We start from the raw sequence: 24,178 nt of genomic DNA, 5'->3' as shown, positions 1-24,178 counted from the left end.
CGTGGGGTAAAAGCACAGCAGTGAGAGGGTATTGCGGGTGGGAGCAGTGCCCGCGGCGCGCAGCGCCCTGCCCTGCGCTGCGCTGCCCTGCGCTGCGCTGCCCTGCGCTGCGCTGCCCTGCGCTGAGCGGCACTGCGCTGAATGGCACGGCGCTGCGCGGCACGCTGCGCGCCGCCCGCCGGCCCTCGCTCCCCTCCCTGTCAAAGCGCACGGCTCGCACGAATGTGTTGCGTTTCCTCGGTTGATTGTTTGGTCAGAGGGTTTGCCAGCTTCCTCAGGGCTCCTTCTCTGACTCTGGGGGGGGGGGGGGGGGGTGAAAGCAAAAAAAAAAAGAAAGAAAAAAAAAAGAACCGCATTTCCTTTTTTACTTAAGAGGGAGAGAGAGAGAGAAGCAGAGGCTGGGGGCTGGTGGACTCATCGAGCTGTATGTACTGGACTTTTTCTCTTCCCTCTCCCCGTCCCGAAACCCTCCTCCTCTTCCTCTTCCTCCCCTCCGGGCCGGGGGTTGCGCCGTCCCCTCCCCGCTCCGCGCTGCTGCCCGCAGCCCCCGCCGGGCTGCCGGGACGGAGCCTGGGGAGCGGCACCGCCGAGCTCCCAGCTCCGCTGGCCCAGGCTGGAGGCTTTGGGTTTGCTTCCTTTGCCTTCAGTTGCTTTAAAAGATTTTTATTTTTTTTAATTTTCCCTGTCTGTTATTTCCCATTTCGCGTCCTACCCTTGCAGCTCTTGTGGCTACGACAAGGGATCCAACTGCAGAAAGAAAAGTAAACACGGAAATCTGTTCCACTCGCTTTTATTTGCTTCGGGTTTTCTGTTGTTGGGCTTCACTGCAATTATTTTACGTGGGTTTTTTTTGTTTTGTTTTGTTTTGGGTTTTTTTTTGAGAGCAGCGAAGCTACTCTGCACCGTTTGCTGCCTTTCCCCCCCTCCCCCCCCCCCCGCCCCCAGCTCTACTGGCTTTAACTGCTGTCTTCAATCCTGCTGCTTTTAAAACTGCATCTTTCTTATAGCTGAATTTTATCTCTAACCTTACTGTACTAGAATATGCTTGACATAGGTGGTGTGGGGGTGCAAACCTTGGCATAAGGACAGCACGCTTTACAGAAAATTACAGCCTTTTCCCCCCAGCCCACCTTCTAAACTACTTTTTGTGTGGCCTGATATTTATCACTTGAATCAGCACTGATTTCAGACCTGGCTGCAGCAGGTCAGGGGCTGAAGAAGCGCAGGGCCCTATCCCAAACCTCCTGAAATCAGCGGGAGCTTTGGATCAGGCCCTACAGAAACAAATTAGAGGAAAACCCTGGGTACAGTGTAAAGGAAAATACAGACGAGTCAGAGAGAATGGTGCTTTGTTCAGCTGCAACTGGGAAAGGGGAGACCAAAACCCAAACCGCTTTCTGATAGCCTTAAGCCCAAGGACATTTAACTGGGGTGGAAATGTTAAATCATCTTCGAATTAGGGCCTGCCTGGTTTGGGAGCCAGTCCTAAAAGTTGGTCGAGTTTTATTTGCTGCATGGGTGAAAATGCAGTGTAATTCACCCCTATATTTAAATATGTGTGTATAGATCCCCGTGCATGCATTTGGCAGCAGGGATGCACGCCTGCCTACGGATAGGTACATAAAAGCATTCTTGGGAAGGTGCTCACACACCGAGGTGTTTGCAGAGCTGCAGAAAGCAGATGCAACACGTGAAGAGCATTTTAAGGCAAGGGCATATTGATTCCCTGTCTCTGCACCCCTGTCTCGGTTTCTCTGTGTGCATCCCTCTGCGAGTGGCCGCGTGCGTGTGTGCCTGTGCGTGCCTGGGTGCGTGAGCCAGGGCGCGGGGGGGTGAGCGATGGGGAAGATGAAAGCATGTCATGACCACACGTCAGAGAGCAGGGATTAGTGCAGCAGAGTGTATTTTCACATTGTGTCGCAACTGGGTCACGTCTCCAAGTTTTCTGCCGAACAGGAATGGGGGATTTCTAAGAAGATAATAAATCTAAGCTAACCGCATCAGCCCTGCACCTCCTATAAAACCGAGACTCGTACTTTAGGGGCCACGTGCATCTGCCCGTGAGACAGGGATGGGTTGAGACAACGCTACTCATTTCAAGTGTTGACATCTAGCAAGGCAATCAAAATATTTGTCCAGCCTTTGCTACAGGATTTTGTTATTCTTCCATTGAAACTATTGCTTTGTAAAGGCTTTTTAAAAGCTGTTGAAGCTAAGCAAAGATCGCTATCAGGGAAGATGCTTGTGCTCTCCATTAGATGGCATTGCGAGTTTGGCAGTGCGGGAGGGAGAAAGTGGCTTCATGCACTGGTCACCTTCTGCTGCCGGGACACGTATTTGCATTGCAATTGAAAGCGTATTTATCTTTTCAGCACTTGTTATATACTTACAGTACCATTTGGTTTATCAACACACAGCTTAAAAATTTTATCGGGAAGGTTTCTGTGTCAAGAATGAAAATCAGTACCCTCCTGCCCTGAGTGGTGCACATCGTATCTGCTTTTTATGCAATTAAAGGCATTATAAAAATAATTGGTTACTATAGAACACTTAAAAACCATAACAATCAACTATAATGTATAACAGATTATACACAATCCTTTCCTGTTTTCTAAAGGTTCAAACCCCTGGTAATTCAGCCCTTATCTCGTGGGGTAGCTACATGCATTGGCAAATTAATTTTACGCACTTACAGATGGTGGGTATGTTGTATGCTGCGCAAAGATGTGATGCCAATGAGAAAAATGCTTTCCACAAATTGGGTTTGATCTGAGAGATTATAGATGCAATTTTAAATAATAAATATGATTAAAGTTCTAAAATAATAAATTAAATATAAATCAATTAAGAAAAATATTTTTTCTACTCACAGTGACATTCTGTCCATAGTTCTGCTTTTACATCTCATGCCAGCACTTCTTTTTAATTTGAGAAAATCCTTTAATTGTTAAAAAAAAAAATCTATTTTGTTTGCAAAGACAGAGATTGTTTTAATCATAAATTAAATAGCATAATTTAATTTACACTGGTGAAATCTTATTAGCTAAATTAGAGCCAGTCTCTTATTTACAATGAGGTTAGCAAGAGCAGAATCAATCTCAAACTGTTTGCTATTGTTTGTTTTGTTTTATTTTTTCCCCTGACTTCTTGCTGACATTAATTTAAAGGGCAGACTTCACATTTATACTCGTTTGGGAAAGATGTTCTAAAGAATTAAATTTGTATGTTAATCACACACCACTGCATTTAAAGGAGTTTACCTGTACAGCTTTAAAACACCCTGATTCACAAAGACTGAACTGTATATTTTCTCAAAGTTATGACTGGTAGGCTATATCGGAAATGTTAGCTTGCTATATATAATTAAATATCTATGCACACTAATGGCTAAATAAATTTTAAAGTATTTGTTTTGTTTTATCTAGAAAAAAATATTTTTATTTTAGGCTATGAAATTTTCTTATAGTACAATTTTTTTTCCTGCTTTCATTTCTTTGCTGTACCTTTCTTTCTTTCTCTGGATTAATTATCTGAGTAAATGTTAAAAGCCTGATTTGTTGGATTTCTTTTAATAACCCCTATTGCTTTCCTGTGCTGTCATGGGAGGGAATATTCTGGCTGTTTTCACAAGTAAAGTTTCCAATAGCTTTTTTTTTTTTTTTTTAATTAGTGGGCATAAAATGACACTTCTAATTGAATATGCGAGTCAATGACAATTAATAAAAAAAATAATTCTAATACCTTAGATTTCTGGACTTCAGCAGTAATAAATAGCGTGCTTATATCCCAGATATATTTTATAATGTAAGTTTTAAATACTTTCCCTGTAACATCTGCAAGAGCCCAAGAGGTTAATTAATACCAACATCTCTATTAAGATATCTGAAAAAAAGGGGCTTTAAACCTTCAGGAGCCCAATGGAAACTTCCTAATCCAGTTCTGCACCAATTAAGCATGTTGGAGACCAACATTTTGTTTGTTTGAAGGTCATTTTTGCCCCTTGCAGAGCCGGGGAGGGGGACACACCATAAAGTTACGTGGCTCGTTCCATCAGTTCATCTCATATTATCTGCAGTGCTAGAAATGCAAAGCAGTTTTCCCCCCTTGTATCAGCTTGCAGCTAAAACCAGAAGGGCTGAAGCCAGGGACGAGAGTGACGGTCAGCTGAAAGAAAACAAACACAGCCGGAGCAACGTGTGATTTCCAAAAGGAGCATTTAAAGTCATAACAGTGCTTAATTCTGCAACGCTGAGCTAATTAGCATCCTCTGCACAAAGGCGCAGGCACGTCACGTTCCTATTGCAGGCTCTACGTAACTTTTTCTTTCGTTATTTTCCTCTTTTGTCAAGTTGTATTTACTAGGGGTTTTTTTGTTTGTTTGTTTGTTTGTTTTTCTGAAGTAACTTCTGTCATTCAGCACTGATGATCCAGCAAACTGGGATTTTTGCCCTGTGCTCAGTGCAGTAATGATGATATCATCATCCCAAGCTGAAACAAAGCAGGGCTTCATTTTGGGGGCAGAGGGATATGATAATCAGGGAGAAATCAGAGACCAGATCTTAAAATAGAAGAAATTGGTGAATTTCCATGAAAAATCAATGAGGAGCTGGAGTGATATTTCCCCCCACCACCACCCCAGGGTGGAAGAAAACTGATATCAAAGTCAACAACCTCAGAGCTTACCCCAGTCTGTGGAAATTTTGACATACATTACCTGCTTTTGACCTTTAGCAGGGCAGCAGAATAAGCAGCACACAGATGCTGGGGGAACGGCACAGCACCCAAACACAGTTTCTCTTTCATACAAGAAAATCAGATGGAAGAAATTTAAATATATTTTTTCTATGACAGTTTGCAACCAGAATCATCCCCTCTTAAAAAATACATAGGCAAATGACCAATGTGGTGATATGGAATTAAAGCATTTTCATGGCTTTTTCTAGCACGGTAAGGCCCCGGGTTTGATGGCAGCTGAAACTCCTGGAAAGTTCAGCAGAACAAACAAGCAAACAAAAAGGGGATATGTAAGCTCTCAGGGGTCAGGTTTCCCCGCTCGCCTATTCATCACCCAGTGCCGTCTCCTCTAGTAATTTTTAACTACATTTGAGGGTACTTGCACACTGCAGCCTGTTTGGTTTGACTCCTCTTCGTGAGAGAATCCGATGCACGCCACGTTTAGGGGAGTAAAAGATCGTGGGATGAGGTTGGAGAGATTCAAATTGTGGTCTTGGGCAATAGTGCAAGTTTAAATAAATGCTCAAAAACTCCAGGAAAAGTTCTGCATAGTTCTTCTGGTTAAAATAAAATAGTAATAATAATAATAGCACTAAAAAAACCCCAAAAAACAAAAAAGGAAGGGCCAAACTGCTATAAGCAGCCCTAATGGAAATTACATTGTGGTAATGACTCGACAGGCCAGTTTTTAATACCATGAAGACAGCAGCTCTGTATTCTTGCTTTAACAGTGTGTCAGGAGGAATAGATGCCCATGCCTAATCCTGCAGAAATAACACGGCTCTGCTTTTATTGAGGCTCTTGGTGCATCGGGGTTTTAGGGTGGCTGCCTTTCCCATTGCTACTGGCCCTTTTGAGGCATTTTCTTGCCTTCTTCATGGTTTCGTTAAAAGGAGATAGAAACCACAGGCTGGCTGGGATGCTAACTTAACGTGCTCACATCCGCCTCCCCGCCAGCCTCGGGAGGTGTTTCAGCCCCAGTGCCTCCGAAACAGAAATCCCGTCACGGGCAGATCTCCGGGTTCGAACATGGGGGGGTGAAGTATTAGCTGATGAATGAAAGCAAGGAAAGTATTTTTGCCCATGATTAAAAAAATAAATCAGTTTTAAAAGAACATATTATATTTATTCAGTTTTGAGTTTGGCTGAGGTTTGTTATAAAAATAGTGCCGTAATTTTTTAAGAAACATTTTCTGTTTGGATAGATTAACTGTACACGCAAGCACTTTAGCTTTTGATTCCTTTCAGTAATATAGTAATATTCATTGCTGGCATCAAAAGCTGCTCTTAATATAAACAGTTTGGGAAATCTTCCATGCCAGGCAGATAAAATCTCTTTGAAATGTGGGGCAGTGGCGAGCCCCAGACCGCACGATCCCCCCTCTGCCCTGGGGTCCCGGAGCCGAGGAGGCATTGCCTGCAGAAGTCCCTCTTCTCCAGCGCTCCACTACAAATGCCTGGTGCAAAAAAATGCATTTGAGAACAGTATTATTACTGAACCAGCTGACTGCAATAACCAGTGGTATGTGGGTTCACGACAGAAATAATATGGGTGCCACAGCAGTGCAGGGTCCTCTCTCTCCCCCTGGTACTTGTCACACCTGGGCTGGTGCCCTGTGGCACCCAGCAGGACCATGGCACATCCTCCCCAGCTCGCCTTGCCTCCTCAGAGCCCCTCAGGGTCCCGGCAAACTTTTTCACTTCCCACGAAGTGTGGAAAAGCCTGACTGAAGTGGCAGTGCCGGGGAGCCGGCGGGAGGGATGTTTGTCCCTTCCCCTCCGCGCTTGCCTTCAAAATAGCTCAGTGCACCCATTGCCTTTAATCTCTCTGCTCACAGGTTATTTGCAGCTTGGCAGTAATTCCTCTGATGGCCTGGGAAGCTTATTTATAGCCAATAGTTACCTTCTGTAATTTTATATCTGTTCAATTGCAGCAAGATTCATCTGAGTTAAATTTTCATAATTCACTGAAAAGCCCCATTTCCCTAAGCTGAGGCTGTGACCCTGAACACCCGTGCTGCCGCTACCTATCGCACTGGAATCAGCAGAAGCAAAAATCAAAAAAGGAGGAAAACCAGCAAAACGCTGAAAGAAATAAGTTATTTCTTTCCATTTTCTGTGTCAGTGGGTCACTGAGGAGGTGGCTACCTGGGGGCTGGCTGGGTCCTACTCGTTTGTGCCACCCGCACCAATCCAGCCCGCAGAGCCCCTCTCAGCGCCGGCACGCCTGAACATACAGGGCTGTTACTGCTCAGGTTTTGCTAGCAATTGTTTCTGCCTTGCAATGCTCTTTTGTAAATCCTGCAGCATTTCTGAGCTGTTCATTTCAGTCCTTTGTAAAAGTCGTGGTTTGGGTTTCTTTCCATTTTGCAGTGTTTATGCTTCAGTGTGTACATGGGTGCGCTGCCGACACGACTGTGAACGCACCCAAAACTGAACGTTCAATTAAGCAGCTCACTGCTTTCTTGACATTTTAATGTCATATCTATCTTTTTTTTTTTTTTTTTTTTTTTTAAGGGAGTTAGTGGTAACTTTATCTCTCATCAAATTCCAGGATTTTCTGTAATTCAATTATACCTATCTAGGTTCTTTTCTTTCTTTCACTTTACTGAAGTGACACATAAGATTGTATATCTGCGTCTCAGAAAATTCAAATCACTCTGGAATTATCTTCCTTTTTGTTTGTTTGTGTATGGCCAAAAATATTTCTTACACTTCTTCAAAAACAGAAAGGTCTGATCTGTTGTTTATTATATATTATTATTACACTGTTTTGATGATGTTCCATCTTCAGAGATCGGTAATTTGTTACAGCAGCAGTGGTGATGATAATAGAAAAAAATAATATTAGGAAGCACCACCTCTTTGCAGTAGCCTTTCCTGCCATGTTCCCTGTCAGCTTGCATCCCCTTCTCCTCGTTTGTGAGATAGAAATAACCTTGGGACTGGGAGAAATGTGTGTTTCTCATAAGAACGTGGGACAGGAAAGCCTTTTCTTTAAATCGAAGCAGGTTGGCTTCTGCAAGAGTCTTGAGGCAGGAACTCTGCTGCTGGTGGTATGTGTCAGCCCTGGGGTTAATGTCAAACCCAAAGTCCTTATTTTTAATATTGCTTTAATCTGAGACCTGCTGCAAAGCTGAGTGCTTTCCTATGGGATCTGGCCGGTGCCGGACCAGGCTGTGTTTTCCTGGAGGTTGCAGAGAGCTATCCTCGGCGATGGGACGGGCTATGAGGATCTTCTCCCCAGCAAGCACCTAACCTTGGGAGGTGGTCTCTGCGGGGAAATTGGACGGAGGTTTGCCCAGAACAAGTCTCCAGGAACTAGACGACGTGTCCAGGCTGTTTCCACCATCAAGCTCTCCTCCATCACGCCCATCACAAGGACAGCTGCCATGTGGCATTCCTGCATTGCAGCTCTGCCTGCGCACGGGCTGGCCGATGGATGTATGGACAGGCCAGTTTGCCTACTCCCTCTTGGAAGGGAGTTTCACCACTTTTCCTTCTGAGATATATTTTGCCAGCCAGCTATTGAACCAAGAATGTCTTGTCCTGCCCAACTCTTCCTTTCCTAGGTAGACGGGAAGTCTGTATGTGCCCCAAGGGAATAACGGGGGGCATCCCCCCTTCTTTCTACTACAGTTACCCTCTGCATCCACGTGTGGTGAAGTAGTCCAACAACGTTGATGGTGGCTGCTGTCTTGGCATTGAAGGGTGATGCAGCCTGGGAGCCCTGTGAAAACTGATACTGTTAATTTTACCCAGCTTTGCTCAAAAGTTATCAAAGCCAAGGATGGGCTCCAGTGCACATGGGCTGAGCGCGCCGGGTACGCGGGCTTTTGCAGACCTCATGCACCGTGCAGGTGGATTGGTATGTGGAAAGGTCACACCTACCAACTTCTTAGGCCTCTGGTGTGAAAGATAAAGCCATCTGGTCACCATTTGACAGCTTAAATTGTAATTACACCATTTGGCCTATGAATTGCTGTGAGCCACTGTTTGAAGCTGCTGTGATTCAGCTATTCCAGGGCCGAGATAGGGATCGAGCCATTCCCCAGAAGCTGAGTTACTGGAATTCATCTTGCTTCATCTCCTTGGCCTGCTTTTTACCTTCCAAAATTTATCTCCGTCGATCCTTCGTTATGATTGTGAACTTGGCAGCACTTGTTTAGCATAAATAATCACAGTCGCCGATAACCAGGAACACCTGCTGGCCCATTACCCACAACAGGAGGAGAAGACGGGCATCTCCAGCAAAATTCCACTGCAGCAATATGGAAGTGTTTAAAGGAAGACCTGCACTGCTCAGGGTAGCAGAGATCTGAACCTTTAAATTACAGCCATTCCCGGCCTGACGATAAGTAAATAAACAATTCACAGCTGCATGGGCTAAACACAGAAACACATCTATCTCTTCCAGGCGTGATTGCTGAACAAGTAATTAAGTGCGAAATGTGAGCCCTCAATGTCAGTGTGAGATGATAAAGGTCTCCAGTTGTAAATTAACTGAACTCCAGCAAGCCCTCGATATTAACCCTTCAGGAGCCCTTGGGTGGCAATGGGTGCGTTAGCATGACTCCAGTGCAATTTGCATGCAATTATTCCTGACATTTGCCCCTGGGAATATGGAGCTGTTATTTTAACAAATTAAAAAAACAAGTGAGGGAGTTGCTTTCTCTCTTCTCTGAGCTAGCACAGGGCACCCCATAAGCCAGGAGATGTAGTCCCAGTTGATGGCTCTGCCACAGTCGTCCATCACATTCCCCTGTGGCAGGCTTCCTCCTGGTGACAGCAGAGGTGTCACAAAACCAAAATGCATTAAAGACTGAGCTGCTGAAGCCCTGAGATAAAGAGGTCTGCTGATTCAGATGGGCAGATATCCATCAATGCTTCCAAAGGAGCCCACCACAAATCACCTTGAGAATAAGGATCTAATGAATCACCATAAACTGAAGTATCACCACTTGTTAAGCAATTCATTAAACAAGCTGGGGGGTGGTGGTGGTAGGCGTTTGGTTTGGTTTTGTTTTCCTTTTTTTTTCATGAACCAACTAGCTGAAAGAGAGTTTAGTCAGCTCCTGCAATCATGTGACTATACCCAGTGTTCATTCTCAGATGCATACCTCTAATTTTAGCTGATAATTAAGACTTTGTGTGCATCCACTGTCCAGTTTTCAATCCAAGGGACTGCACACTACAAGACAAATAAAATTAATTCAAAGTAGGATTTTTTAAACTCACTGTTTTTAAGCCATACCATAATTTTTGAGTCCTGAATACCTACTTTGACACTACTGGGGTTGGGTGTACTTAATGCAGTTTTGCTCATTAGATGATTCATAAACCTGGAGGACCTGTTTGCTGCCAGGGCTGGATTTGACTGAAGCCCTGGCTGTGAAGCGATGTGGAAATGTGCTCGGGAGGGACAGATTTGTAGATCTGGACCCTGGAGCCCCCAGACCCCAAGAGCCCATGGCCCACATGAGGCACTGCACACGTCTGCTGGCTCCTCGCTAACTGGCAAACCCGTGAGGCGTGCCCAGTTTTGCTGTCCCCACCAGTCAGTTGGCACTGGGCATCAGCAGAGCCCTGTCCCTGCCTCTGGCCTCAGCGCTTTGGGTTTGGGTAAGCTCAGGCCAGCCACACCGCGATGCAGGGGAAGAACGGGAGCAGAGGGAAATTTACAGCCATGCTTGGCAAGGTGAAGTTGAATTCCAGGCAAGACCTCTAGAAATAATATTTGAACTATGGCTCAACCATGGACCAAAGAGGTGATGTCTCAGGTGGAGCCAGCATTGCTCTTTCTTCACATCATAGTGACTGCAGAGGAGGACAGGAGACAGCAAGGAGGACATGGGCAGGAGAGATCATTTAGTCCCACCTCAGCCTTGAAATACAGGCAAAAGAACTCAAAGCCACGGCTGAAGTTATGCTGTGGTCCATTTTGGGCTCCAGACAAGGTAGGACCATGGTAAGAAGTGGGCAAATGCAACCCAGCAGAGCTAAATAAGCCGGGTTCATGCAAGTGATAATCTTTTATCTACTGGGCTTAGCACAGGAGTGACCCCACTGGCATTCAGCATGACACATCCCAAGCTAAACAGATAAATCAAGAGGTTATGTTGTTGCACGTATGAGCCTGTTATGAATATTTTAACTTTTGGACAAAGCTTGCTGACCTTGGCTTTTGTGCTGTAAGTATTTAATCCTTTTATCTAAGATTCCCTCATGTCTCTATCATCTTTCCTAAGTCTCCCCAGGTGGGTAGAAATCAGTAGAAGATGTTAAAGTGAGGCTCCCGAGCAGCTCCAGTAGGTAAAGACAGGGCAAATACTTGAATTTTTTTTATTTTTTTTTTTTGGCAGTTTAGTGAGTTTATGGTGGGAATTATTTGACCTAGTACCTGCTGTAGAAGGAGCTATATTGGATGATTCCAGAGGTCTTTCACAAGTCCTATGTCCTGCTTTCCTCTGACTGTGGAAGACACAGAACTAAGCAGCTCACACACATCTTGCTGCTAGTCTTGGTACCCTAAGCACACACTGAGCTCGTACCTGTGTAAAGGAATTGTAGAGGAATGAAGGCAGGTTAATTAACACTGATAATATACAGCTGTGGGCTGGCTTCAGGGGCGGTGGGTTGGCTGACGTGGATGATGTGCAGCTGTGGCTGGTTCCTGCTAAGCAGTTAAATAGCTCTGAGGGGAGGGAAGGGGAGTTCTGGATGAAAGGAGTGGAGGGAGATGCCCAGAAGGGGTGAAGGAAGCACCAAAAAGAAGGGAACCCTGGATGTAAGAGAGACAAGGAGAGGCCCTGGGAGAAGCAGGGAGCCTGGGTGAGGAGAGGCTGGCTGGGACAGGAGCCTGGAGAAGGAAGAGCTTGGACACAGCAGAGGCAAGAAGCTGGGTGGCCTGGCCTGAAGAGGAAGAAACAGCACAGACAGTAGATGAACCTTTGAAACCTTGTGTGAGACTGAGGGTGGTGCTGAGGCATGAGAGGGCTGGTGTGGGGCGGTAAAAGCCTTGTAGCCTGCTAACTTGTTAGTGCTGCAACATACCTACACAGAGAAACTTCCTAAGATCTTTCTCCTTAAATGGCTCTACTTTGCCTGTCTCAGCCTTACTACATGCCACGCTTTCTTTACTCCTTCATGCCCGGGCATTGCTGCTCAGCCTCAGCCCAGGAATCACAGGCAGCACTCTGTACTACTCTGTAGTAAATTTTTATGGGGAACAAATGTGCTTTTGGGCTCATTGGGGAAGGGAGGAAAGCAGGGAGTGATTGATAGCAGGGAGATGGTACTTCAGCTTCTTCCTCACTGCAGCACATGGTTTGCTTGGGGCTGGGCTCTTTGTTATGTATTTCTTCAGGTTTAACTCGTGGGCTCTTTCTCTTTTCCTGTTCTGAAGCAAGCTGCTTATATATCACAGCTTTGCTTGAAGCCATGGCAAGAGCTGTGCTTGAAATGCTGCAGTGGGAGCCTGTATCGCAGTTCAGGGAATCAGACCCCAAATCCCTATGGTGCATCTTGGCAGCTGGGCATGCTCCAGCCCAGCCAGGCTGCTGCCAGCAACAGGGGGTCCCTGCCAAGCTGGTTCCTGGGAGTACATCACCAATGGTGCAAACAGCAGATGGGGACTTCAGATAACTAAGCTAGGGCTCTCCTGATTAACCAGATGAGCCTTATCTTTCCCCTGTCCCAAAGCATATGTATAAAAAATGCTCCATTTGACAGAGCTGGTTTTTTTCAGAGCTGAAGGTGTGTAGAAGCACAGATCATCCATCTCTGGTCCTCGTTCCAGTAAGGGGCCCTGGGAACTCGGCAGGGAGACAGCAAACTTTCGAAACCCAAGCTGTGAAGAAGCAAGAACACTCCTAAAATGTCCCTTCTAAAAGGGGAGCCTCCCTTTTGGGTTTGAAAATGCTATCTTTGTTACCTCCCTCAGTAACCTCTCTAGCAAAGAGCTGAATGTTATTAGAAAAGAGCTGAGCATGGGTGGGAAGACAAGAAAACAAAAGGAAATGGAAGTGCTGGAAACTGATTTTCCATTTGAATCTATTCTTTTTACTTATTATTTTTTAATAAGACATTTTATGAAGTTTATTGCTCTGCTTTCTATTTTCTTTTAGGGTGTGTTATCTTTTGTGACTCAGTTTAGAATAAAATAAACCCCAGTTACTAATTAAGGATAGAAATGGAAATCCAAAGATTTGCTTCTCATCAATGCCAAGCGGTAAATCCTTTAATGCTCTGGGATTTTGTTCTATAGCTCTAAATTTCCCATTGGTATTTAGTAATCTGCTGATTGCATTTACTTTAATTCTTTGGTCTTCAGAGTTTTCGTGTTAAGGCATTCACTTACAGTAGCTCTGCATGTTAAGGGCAATGAGTTAAAAGCTACAGAGTTTTTTTTTATTAAATTCCAGCTTTGTTTTTTCTATTGAGTTCCCAACTGTGTTATATCATACTAATAAGAGTTGTGCTCTGGCTGGACAAATGGCAGCATATTGCAGTGCCCTGTGGGAGCCATGACATCATTTTCAATTTGCTTATCTGACTCCTTCAAAATAGAAGGGTGATTGATGAACCACTGAATTGCATTTTCACTCTAACTCACCTTTGCTTGCTATGATGTTATGGGAACAGTGTTGCTGTGCAGCTTACAGCACTAGCTACTCCCTGGAGGCCTCGGATGCACCGACCTCCATCACCTCTAAAGGCAATGTAGGAGTTTAGTGATACTTAAGCCCATCTTCCCATTTCCAAGGGCTAAGCAGTAGGAATTGTGAGGGAGAGGACACAGCTTCCTTCAATGTATGTCCCTCCAGGTTTGCCTGGAGGCTTCCAGGCACTAAGAAAATGTTCCAGGAAGTTTTGTGATAGGGTCTCACAACCTACTTTACACAGTCATCAACAAAAATAGAGACTGGTGACATGATTTGGAGCAGCTTGGATACCTTTGGCTATGTTTGGGCTGCACTAGTTCACGAGGAAATTTTTTTTTCATTTCCTCATTCTAGCTGAGACTAAATAAGACATTCTGTTTTCATGGGAGCTGAAGAAAATCCTCCTGACAGAACTCGTCCAACTCTTTTTGTGGTTGTTACTTTGCTTATGGAACTAGGAGTGGAGGTGGGAATTTTAGAATTGGAGACACTGTGACATATTCAATTTCATTCATATCATTCTAAGTAGTTTACATACAGAGAATCTTGGATAAACAGTTACTAAATCATGAAGTACTTCTCTAATTTAACCCAAACTGTTACCATTTTCTGAAAGTGTCCATATCTTCTCCAGAAAAGATAATCTAGACATTAAGTCTTTATTAAATCTGTAGCACTTATACAACTTTTTTTTTTTCCTGGCTGAGGGTCTGGCAGCTCTGTCCACTCTTGCTTTGCAATGAGCACCTTCAAAGCGGGAGAGCAATGCCATTCTTCACAATGCCATTTTTGTCATTTACCTACTTCTTGCAATTGTTCCAGAGATTCATTCATGCGCTAAAACTTGCACTTTCTCACTTCTAACAAGAGTGAAAGTTTAACTGATCCCTGGTCAACCCAGCATCTCACATCAGCATCTCCCCTCATCCCCCAGCCAGGATGCTCTTTTAAGCTTTGGCTCTCAGTCTGGGGTAGCTTAACTCTTCTTAGCAATCTGGGTAAACTAGGTTTGAAGAAGAGATCTAAATTTGTATTTTCTGAGTGATTTGGGAAAAAAAAAATAGTTTTGTCAATCTAGGCAGCTTTCAGTAAAACCTGTGCCATAAGCTCCTGAGCACCTGAAACTACTGACTGGACAGTACAAGTGAGTGAGGACCAAAGGCTCCAGCTCCCTGCAGTGGGGATGACATAACTGCATGAGGAAGACCTGTTTACATCACTGAGATAACCCGTTTCTTTAAAAATAGCAAGGTCAGGGAGGCAATAAAGCTGTCAGCATGGCAATCACAGTGGTGCCTGTGTTCCACCCACTGGAGGACAGTGGGGATGCTCACCAGGCCGGGGACCAGGAGGGTGGGGGATTCACAATGAGGATGGCCACGTTTGGGTAAACAAACTTGTGGCAATATCAGAGTGCTATTGTCTGCTGAACAGCTCTATTTGTGCCAATTATATTTCCAGGTTAGCTCCTCGCAGACCCATAAAAATCTTCATTTTATTCTTTTTGCTGGTGTTTTTTTTTCCCTCAATACAATGATAGATGGAGTGCCCATAAAACCTCACAGCACCATGTACAAAATCCCCGAGCCAGGTGTGGAGCAACTGGTCACTGAGCAGACTTCCACCCAGTCCTAGGTTTGGCTCGTGTGCATCTGTTTTCTGGTCATTGAGATGCTTCACTGTTTGTTTGTTATGTAAATGAGCGCTGGACTGTGGGAATATTTTGTGCTGAATTCCAGGCCAGGAATGGAAAACCATCACATCTATTCAGCTAGGCAACCTTGTGAGGTACTCGTATAGTCCAGGTGGGAGCACAGCCCAACATTTTTATTGTGTTAAGAGTATATGTTCTCAAAAAAAAAGATGATGTGTAGGGTTCACATCCTGGTGGTGCATCGGATACATTTCAACGATTGCTGTTTTCCTTTGGACAGCATTTGCCTTGGCTGAACGTCTGGCTTAGCTGGCCTTGGACAATAAGTCACAATGATACAGCTGCTTTGGCGGCGACTTTTGGACAAAAGTGCTCTGCGTCAAACTGCACAGTAGTGATAGATTGTATACGTGCAAAGCAGTGTCTGGCATTAAAACATTTCTTAGTGTATCCAAAGTGAAACACAAAGTTGTGCCATTGATACCACACAGTATGGCTTTGTTAAACTAGGCAGGACACCAAGTCCCCACCAAATTTTGGACTTTCAAAATACTTTTCAGCTTAAAATACTGAGAAAATGTCAGGGATTGAGTTCAGGGATAAGAAAAACCGAAAAGAGGCATTAGTATCATGTAGGTGAAATCTGGTTGCAGTTAGTGCAGCTGCCATTGCCTTGCACAGCTTTTCCTTTCCTTTGGTGATGGTTCAGCATTGCATTCAGAACAGCTCAAGGCACTTCTAAAATTCCTGACAATTATGCCCATCTTCTCCCATCCTGTCCAAAATCAAGTGGATGAAAGAAACCTATTTGAACGTGAAGCTTCAAACTTCCATCACTGTTAAAAAGGGTTAGAGATGGGATGTGATTCTGAGCGTTTGGATGGGATAAAATTGTGGTTGACCAGAAAACTTAGTTGCAAATTAAACAACTTTTAGAGAGTTTTTAATGTACCTTTGTTATTTTGCATAATATTTTTGTGTGCCATCACATTTAACAATTTTGGTGGGGACCATAAAGAGAAATACTGTGAGGCAAGGCTGTTTCCATGGACTATTTTTGTTCTCTAGTAGGGAAGGGGAGGGAGGGTGGAGAAAAGAAAACCTGTTCTTGTAGGATTTCCAGCTCAAGAAGAAATCAGAAAAAAAAACATTTGTAAGTGTATTTCTAAATGGAACAGTTCTTCTGAAGCTTGCCTATCACTGGTCCTAATTACCTGTTCCTGTTACAGCTAATTACACTGATTCTCCACAGGTGAGGTGGACTTCCAAGGCAATGAAGGAGTTTAAACAGAATGATTTTTCAGTTTTGGTTCTATTTAGAGACTGTGGTATGTCAATTTGAAGAAAAGCCAGAATGCGAAACTGAAACGCTAGTGTTTTCTTCTTGCTATAATGGGAATCTTTCAATACAAGATTCCAATGTTTAAAGGTGTTCACTGCAAGGTTTTGGTCCTTTCCCATCAAGTTTTCAATGCTGATGTATAAAGCATTAAACTTGATGTTGGCTGCCGCCTTCTTCCATTGAACTCAGCTGGAGTTTTATTCTTTGATTGCAGGCAAAGGGCCATCAGGCCAAGGCTAAATGCTTTTGGCTGTCCAAAAGACACCGTGGTCCAGCTCACCTGCCCTGGTCTGCAGGCTGCGCTTTGCAGGTATCACTGGCCTACCTGGAGTCAGCAGGAAAGCGCAGTCTTGACTGAAAGCAAGAATTCCTCTCTCAGTCGAACTAACTAGCAATGCTGGCCTGAGACACTGCTGTGACTTTGTGCTTCTCAGGTGCAACGCTGTTTGGGAAGGAAGCTGAATGCTCTTAATTTTTGTGACCATAAAAAACCCCCACCTTTTAATGAAGGGATGGTTTTGGCCTAAAGCTCCTTTGCCTAAGGGACCGGGTGTGAAGTAGCTCATCATCCATGGGTTTGCCATGCTACCTGTAAGGGTGTGAGAAGAATTGGGTTTGTACCTCTGCCAAGCTGTTCCCTGTTGGTCTTTAAGGAACCAAGTTGCAAAAAACTCTTTCCTGCAGAGTGTTGCAAGGACTGTCTTGAACTGAGCTTCAGAAAAAGGTCCAATCCATTTTGTTTTATCTGGGTTGCTTCATACTATTCAAAAAAAGAAGGATGTATGTGCATGTATTGCATGGGGCAGAGAACCTGCATCACCTACAGTGACAGGGACGGGGGTGGCAATTACTATGTGCTAGAGCAACAAGTCAGTATTATTTTAAATTCATCCTTTCATCCAACGCAACAGTAATATCTTCTGGACAATGGATTTTGGAAAAGTTGAAATGTTTGCTTTACAAAACAGACGTAAAATTTCTCCTTTAAGGTGCTAAATTTGTGCTGAGCTGGTCCAAAACACGACTGCATCTGGCTATGTCTCGTGTCTGCTACTAAAAAAATGTCCTAAATTCCAGACAGCCTCTGGGGCTTTGAAATAAAACTCATTAATCCTGCATTTGAATTTAATATTTGAAATTTTATCCTAATCTTTTTTTCTTCCACATGAATTAACTTCAGAAAACTTGGAAAGAAACACAAGGGTGGGATTTTTTTTTCCTGGTGGTTCTTTTTTTTTTTTTTTTTATTATTGAGAGAGAGGGAGAACATTCTTAACAAAGGGTATAAAATTAAACTAGATTTGACCTCTGCCTTTAGCAGATTTTCCACCTGGTCTGTGCAGGAAATCAACTGCTATATAGCAGCTCTTTCATAAGGAATAACATACACGAGTCTGTAAGTGACAGTTTTTCTTGGGTGGACAACAATGTTAGTTACTTTTTATGATTAATTGATAAATGTTTTGATATGGTGCCTGGGCTCTGAGTCAAAAATCACTCTAGTTAGATGATCCAACACTTGGGAAGCTGAGCCAATTACAGCTCAGGCACAGTGAAAACAATTCGAAAATATTTGAGCCTAAAAATGTGCATAGTTGTTAAGGAATCTTACACGTGGGTGTATGGTGGTATCCTAAATTACAACTACTTGGTGGGCCAATTTCTTGAGGAATGCAGGGAAGTGCAGGGATTTGAGACTCTTGCATCTGTATTTCAAAAGACTTGGGAAAACAGAAGAACCACATGGGCTCTTGTGGCTGGGCACGTGCTGAGGAAAACCAGACCGTGGGCCAAAATGTACTTTTAGTCCCTCGGGTTACACAAATCCCTTTGCTTTTTTGGGAAGGCTTTAGGTTTTAAGTCTCCTTTCACTCCTAACCTTCTCCTGCAAGCTTGCTCTTTTCTTTCTCAGCCTCCAGAACTTAATTTCTACACCAGGTTTCCTACCTTGTCCTCAGGTGTGCATCCCGACTCCAAGCCCTAACGTGTTTCTGAACGATCCACGAGGAGTCGGAGTCCATCCTGGCTGTGGCTACAGACCAGGTTAGTGCTGCTGGTGGGACAGCCTGGGCGCTCCGGCTGTGGGTGCAGCAAACCTGCATGAGACACGGCTGCTTCTCGTAGTGGAGGTCCTCCAGAATACCCTGCCTTGCAATTAAAGGCTACTTTCTCAGATGATTAGCAGACACACAAAAAAAAAGACTCTGTATTTTTCTTTCCACAGGTAAGTGAATGTAGAGGCATTTTTTGAGTGGGGTCCTGGGGTCATCAGCTCAAAGACCATGGAAAATTCCTTATTGCAGGTTGCTAATGACTTTGAGTGTGATGCTGCCAGCTGTTCCCAATGAAGTCAGTGGAAAGAGAATATCTTTTTTTTCTGCTTCCCCACCCTTCAGTACCTAGTGTTACATGGAGGTTTTGAGGGGTGCATGCTGGAAACTCAGTGCCACCATGGATCCTGGGAACTGGGAGGGTACTTTAGAACTTAAGCAATCTCAACGGTTAGTAGCTGTTCATCATAGACCTCTGCATTTGTCATGCAAAAATCTGATCCTAACCCCAAACATCTCATTGCCTTCAATGAATTTTTATTCTAAGCTCAAAACCAGGTGTCACTTTAGAACAATTAATGTCTAATGGATATAGCTGCCTCTGGAGGCTGTTTTACATCACTAAGGCCATCAGGCCCTGAAGGGCTCAGATCTGGACATCTGTTGAAGATGCTCAAATAGACTTAGGTCTAGATATTTTTCCATCTTTTTATGACCCTTGGCTCTTGATATACTGCTGTGTCTCCAGGAGGAGGTGAGGAGGGTTGAAGAATATCTTTTCAAATGGGAGAAGAGCATCTTTCCTATCCTTGTTTTACAGTGAAGATCAATAAAGGAGGATGTTTCTTTCAATCTGCTATGTGGTTAAAAATGTAACTTTTCCAGTAATTCTCTCATTTCAGGTACCATTTGAATGGGATGATACCCCCTTCCCACCCTCTCTCCATCCCTGACACTCTGTTTTGATACTGGCTGCCGGATCTAAGCACACTCCTGCTTTCACTTTATTTAACACTGAAGGTTTTCATCGTTGCTGATCTGAAAGGAAAATTTCTAACAGCATACTGTAAACTTTACTGCTCGTGACTTCTTAATCACGCAGATTTTATTTCATGTTAGGCTAGCAACTGAACTCTTCTAATAAACAGAGTAAAATCTAATTAGGCTACTGGAGGGGAACAGAAGAATTTATACTCCTCCAGACACACAGACATTAGGAATTCTTCCTCAAACATACACACAGGCTTCCTGGCAGCCGCCTCATTCAAAGAGTGGCTAATGATCATGCTAATTTGCTCTTAGCTGATACTGTTAGGAGTTCCTTGCAGATGGAAAATATACTTATTTCATGAGATCATACAGGGTAGCATGGCCTCGTGGATTGTGCATAGAGAAAAATCCCAGTGTCTAATCCCACAGCTCACACTACTTGTTGTGTGGTCTCTCTTTCTCTCCCGGTTTCTCCATGCGCAGTCTTACTTACCCAGCTCATTCATGGGACTGTGGTGATCACTCAGTCATTTGGCTGTAATGTGTTTCAAAAGCAGAAGGCACAATTAAAGTGCCGAAGCACTGTGATTAGAGACTCAATGGCACCTCCAAAATACACACGTAAGAGATCAACATCAAAGATGAGTTTGACTGGTTTCTTGTCTTCACTGGGCTCAAAATTATGTCAAGCGTTGCTGGCAAGAGAGCTCAGAAAGCAGCAAAGCTGTGTCTCATCCAGCCTCGGGGGAAGACGACCCCCATGCAAAGGGGCACATCTTCCCACACAGAGGCCAGACAGACGGACTACACTCAATGTGTCAGGGATACTGCCACGTGCACAATGTTTTCTACAGACCCACAGTCCACCCAGGGTTTTACCCCTCACAACCAAAAGGAGCTCATCCAGCCAACAGGTTCAAGCTTGGGGTCTCCACTGATGTGGCGTGGGATTGATGTATCGTGCAAGGGGCAGAGAGTCCTCTAGGGAATTTCCTCTCAATTCCCTGCAAAGGGCAGCCCCGATGTCCCACAGCAGCCCCAGCTGTCCAGAGAGACTCGACATCAGGAACTGTGAGATATGTTGCCAGAATTGGCTGTACAAGTGTGGACACTGCGGAGGCAACAGGTAAACCCAAGGCATGCAGCCCTCACTGGGAATCGGTGCTTGAGGTTTTTCCTGTGTATTTTCCCGTAGCCTTTCTTCAGCTGGAGAGCTGTCATCTCCTTTCCCAAGACTGTTTAGCTCTTCCTACGTTGCTGTCAGGATTGTTCCTATATATTAGTCATTTCTTGGGTTTGAATGAGGTGCAGGGAGAGAATATAGGAGTAAAGATTAAAGTAAGGCTGGAATAAAAGCTGGGATTTCTTTATAAGTAAATAGGACCTGAAACAGCCCATGGCAACCTCAGGAGACATCTTTCTATCAACTGCAATGGAACAGAGCTCCAACCACCTCTGGCCCCTGGAGACACAACTGGTTCGGGAAGGATTTGGGTCCTGCTGAGCGGAGGTTTGGTCAGGGAAGGGTGTAGCCCCCAGAGTGGGAGAAGACCTGCCTTCTCCTATTTCAGATTTTAAAGAATCATCACCAAAAAAAAACCCCAAACCCAACCACCCCCCCACCCCCCCCGAAAAACCCACAACCACCCTGCAGTGGGCTGAAGCTGATGTATCTTTTTATAATACAATGAGTTTTTGTGAAATGGAATCGCTGGCCTGGAACCCGGAGGCATTGCTTAGTTTTAACTTATACTTTATTCAGGCAAAACTCCAGTTGATGTGAGAGAGCACTGGGTCATATTAGGATTTGGCCCATAAGGACAGAGGAGAGCCAAGCTCAGAATGTCACATAAACATATTAGCTAGAGACTTGGCTTTCTCCAGGATCCCAGGGATGGAATAGAGCTGTGATCTAGTCTTCTGTGAGGCATATAAGGAGGTTAAATTCATCCTGCATAGAGCATTAAGAGAACAGGATCCAAACATCTGCACAAGCATCTGTATCATCTCCTCCTCCTCCCAGAGATGTCTGGAATATAGTCCTTTTTGTGTGACAGGTAGAAACTGGACTAAAAACTGCTTAACCTGTTTTGTGTGGGCGAAAAAAAATTAAAAAATCAAACCATGGCTTGTTCATGCTGAAGTCGAAAGCGTGTTCTTTCTGGCGATGAGGTATGAAGAGGGCATATTGTTCATTTAAACCACACTCTATAGTTTTTGCAGCAGCAAAGTATTTTTGAAAGTTTACAGCTGTAGTAGAAATTCCCTGGAGCTTAACCGTCAGTTTTCTGCCAATCAGAAAGCTGAAGGCGCTCCGGTTTGGGCTCCAAAAGTGACATTTCAGTGTTACACGTCTTAAATGTGGAGCGGTTTCGAGAGAGCATCCTGACAGGTTTTGAACTCCGAAGAAATTATTTTCTGGTGCCAAGCTACACAGTCTGGGAAACGCTGCACGCTGCACGCCACACTCGCTCCCTGTATCTCTGCCAGAAACCAAAATATATATTAAAAAAGAAAAAAAGTATAAGAAATATGGCCCAGGACTAAGGTTTGCGGATGCATTTCAGGTACGAGCTCTTTCTAACATTTAATGTATTAACTGCTCTCACAGCCATAAGAAGCTGGTGTAGGAGGAGGTCCATGTACATGTATATCATGGAGCGACACCACGGAGAAAGGGAGAGGAAGGGCAGGAAAGTGAGCACCTCGAATTGACCAGAACCCATCTACAGTGTGGAGGAAATGGTAAAACTTGGGCCAATCCGCTGTAAGTCTATTAACTTAATAAGTTTAAAAGTGACTTTGCAGTGGTTTCTGAAAGGGAAAACATGGGCATCTGAGAAGGTGTGGATGCTAAGCTACTGATGTGGGACCCATACTTCAGGGAACAAGAATACATCAGCATGTCAGGCTGTCTCCACAAATGGCCAAAAGGAGGAGACTGAAAGAAGACTGTGTCCAAAAAAAAGAATGGTTATGAGATGGAAAAAAAGGCATTCAGCTTCTTGTACTTCCTTCACTTGAGTAGAAAAGAGCTGGGAGAGAAACAGGCAACCTTTTAAGACCTCAAACTAGATAATAAGAATAGAACATCTTTTTATTAAAGCCTTGGATGAACCAATTTGCAATAACTGATTTTAGCTGGTGAGATGAGGAGCTGCGCTGCCATAGGCAGGGTTATCTGCAGGGGTGTCACTGAAATGCGATTGCTTACACCGGTCAGGGCTGGAAACAGCTCCCCGACAGGGAGTAGCTCAGATGTAGTTCTCGTACCTCTCCTGAAGTGCCCTGCACTGGGAGGGACGGAGCCAGGACACCAGGTGAGGGGACCTCTGAGCTCAGCCCCTTCTGATGCCCTTGCCTGCGGGAGGCTCAATATTTTAAAACACTCTGTCATGTATTCGATGACTTTGGCCCGGTACCTTCTGTTTATTGTTAATAAGAGTCAATAGAAGTGTAGAAAAGTACAAAATGTCAACCTATGACCTTATAAAATCCATGGCAGGAGAGAGAAAAAGAAAACCCACCCTTTGGTACATGCTTTGTCCCTCACACTGCGTTGGGATCCAGAAGTACAAATCTTTTCTCAGGACTGGGGCTTAGAAAGTCAAGAATTGTGTCTCTCTTTATTTTCATTACAGTTCGTTAAATCCTTAGGCTCCTGTTAACACTGAACTCCAAGCCGATTTTTTTGTCAAAATGCTGAAACCTAATTTTCGTTTAACAATTTTCTGTTTGAGGCCAACATCAAATTAGTGTGCTTTCCACTGGCAGACCCCGGTAATTTGGTAGGCAGGAGGCTCACACATACTTAAGTTATTCAATACATTTTGTTATACTCTGTACAAAAAACCTAGTCAGAAAAGTCTGATTTATGATATTCCTCAGGTTTCCTGTTACTTTATACCACTAACATCCTATGGCCAAGCCCTTCACAGGCAGCCAGCACATCTGGCCCGGAGTGGTTCTGTCACCTATCGCCAAAATGCCATATTTATAATCAAGCCATAATAGAAAAGAACAAATTGATTATAATGAAAAGAAAACAAAAACCACAAAACATTGAAAAAGTCAATCAGAAAACATTTGTAAATAAGATTGGGTGTTTTTTTTCAAAACGTATGTTCCATACAAATAGGAACACATAGCATATTGAGCAGGCAGATTAGATGTATGCAATCATCTCTTCTGGCTTAATTATAAATTATTGACAGCTCTGATTCTTTCCCATTTCACACATTTTTAATGTCTATTTTGTTTTCCACTTATACAGGCAAACCACTCCTGCCCAAAGCCAAAGCTACACAGTCCATCTAACCTCCCACCTGCAGTTCTGTAACTGCTGGTAAATGAGTGAGTGCTCCTGGCAAAGTGTTTTTTAGCTGGTCTCCTCAGGGATTTAAGGCTTATGCAATCATTGTGTCTGTGTTGTATCTGTGTATCCATCTGTCAAATATGATCAATGGGCCAAAGTCTCCCAAAATATTAACTTCCTATGTGCTTCATAAAAATAGTTAGAGGCAGATATTTGGTTTAATGTCCTCCTTAAAGGGAAAGCTGGAGTGGATGTCTATACTGTAGAAATCGTATGCAAATCCACAGGGCAAGAAATTAAGCTCACAGCAGAATTCCTTAATTTTTCTCCTAAAACTACATACTTAAAAATAGCTATATAAACAAGAGTGCAGAAAGACCTGCAAGTTTTGGACTGGTACAGGCTGGGAAGTCGGGCAGTGGTTTAGGG

The 24,178-nt window shown here is 44.0% G+C and overlaps 1 long non-coding RNA gene across 1 annotated transcript in view; it reads left to right on the top strand.

The window, feature by feature from the left end:
- Positions 1-378: 378 nt before the first annotated feature.
- The window catches only part of LOC129785645 (uncharacterized), a 42,646-nt gene continuing 18,846 nt past the window's right edge, over positions 379-24,178 (top strand). The window contains exons 1-2 of the long non-coding RNA XR_008749798.1: positions 379-424; positions 18,352-18,436. This is a non-coding gene — a long non-coding RNA (uncharacterized LOC129785645). The remainder of the gene's footprint in view (positions 425-18,351; positions 18,437-24,178) is intronic.

The sequence above is a fragment of the Falco peregrinus genome, chromosome 14 (genome assembly GCF_023634155.1).
Source record: "Falco peregrinus isolate bFalPer1 chromosome 14, bFalPer1.pri, whole genome shotgun sequence".
NCBI lineage: Eukaryota > Metazoa > Chordata > Aves > Falconiformes > Falconidae > Falco > Falco peregrinus.
This window is presented reverse-complemented; position numbering and strand designations above follow the sequence as displayed.